This window comes from Penaeus japonicus, unplaced genomic scaffold (assembly GCF_977035675.1).
Source record: "Penaeus japonicus unplaced genomic scaffold, GWHDUDI00000001_assembly GWHDUDI00000019, whole genome shotgun sequence".
Lineage (NCBI taxonomy): Eukaryota > Metazoa > Arthropoda > Malacostraca > Decapoda > Penaeidae > Penaeus > Penaeus japonicus.
This window is the reverse complement of record NW_028234421.1, coordinates 30,416,255-30,417,285: the sequence shown is the minus strand read 5'-3', so window position 1 is coordinate 30,417,285 and position 1,031 is coordinate 30,416,255. Positions and strand designations below refer to the sequence as shown.

The window sequence follows — 1,031 nt, the reverse complement described above, 5'->3', positions numbered from 1 at the left end:
GGAAGGAGAGAGAGGAGAAAGAGGAGGAGGACAAAAAAGAGAAGAATAAAGAGGAGTAAGAGGGAAAAAAGAGAAGCGAAGAAGAAAAAGGTAATGATGATAGCGATGATAAGAAGAAATGGGAGGAGGAGGAGGAGGAGGAGGCTTAGGAAGAGCAGCCAGACAGAGGGGAGGGAAGAGAGAGAGAGGAGCCTGTACCGAGGGGAAGCTGGTGTTCAGACAGGCAAAGCGAGTGAGGGTTCAGTCCGCTATGACCCTCTTCCTTTATTTGATTCACTTATGTTTTTAAATTTCTTTCATCACTTCACGAATTTAGAGAAAGAAAGACAGAAAAAAAACTAATCTGAGAACTTTTGTAATAAAGGACACATTACCCCTTGTGCTGCCGTTTAAACCCCCTCCCCCTACGTCCCCCTCTCCCTCCCTCCCTCCTCCTCTCCCCTTACCCAAACAGCTGATTGGTCGACGCGACATACCAACGTGCCCATCTGCTTCATTCGCTCTGTGCCCGTCGCCATGGTAACAACCCTCGCTGTAAGGCTGAACTTTGTGGCGTAGTGAGAGAGAGAAAAAAGTGTCGTGTTTTGTGTGATTTTTGTATTGGTTATAATGCAACGGAAAGTCTTTATCTCTGCAGCGTGTATATTAATCTTTACTTGGAGCTTCCCACGTTATATTATTTTAAAGTCTTGCCGATATACCTCGATTTTATTCTAAAGTTGGAATTTGTCCAATAGGAAAATACAGCAGAAATGCGTGAGTGACTTCCAGTCAATATCATTTTCTCAATGTCAATATTTTTTTCATGATTCAGTAAAAATCGAATGAATGTTCTTACGTCTGCCAATCAAACAGACCGAGAAATACGATTCCTCTCGATAAGGAGAAGACTGATTACAACGTCAGATTCTTCCATACGATTTTGGGAGCTCATGACGTCACAGTTTGGGGGAGGAGTCGAAGTTTATTAAGAAATATAGATCCCTGAATTTAGTAATTTATCGAATGAGATGCAATCGGATGAATCAAAG

General features: G+C 42.4%; 1 protein-coding gene across 1 annotated transcript in view; it reads left to right on the top strand.

Moving 5' to 3' along the window:
- Nucleotides 1–496: 496 nt before the first annotated feature.
- Nucleotides 497–1,031, top strand: part of Idua (alpha-L-iduronidase) — a 38,224-nt gene continuing 37,689 nt past the window's right edge. Inside the window, exon 1 of the mRNA XM_086547150.1 lies at nt 497–1,031. This exon is cut by the window's right edge and continues 705 nt beyond it. The gene's annotated coding sequence lies outside the window, so the exon portion shown is untranslated.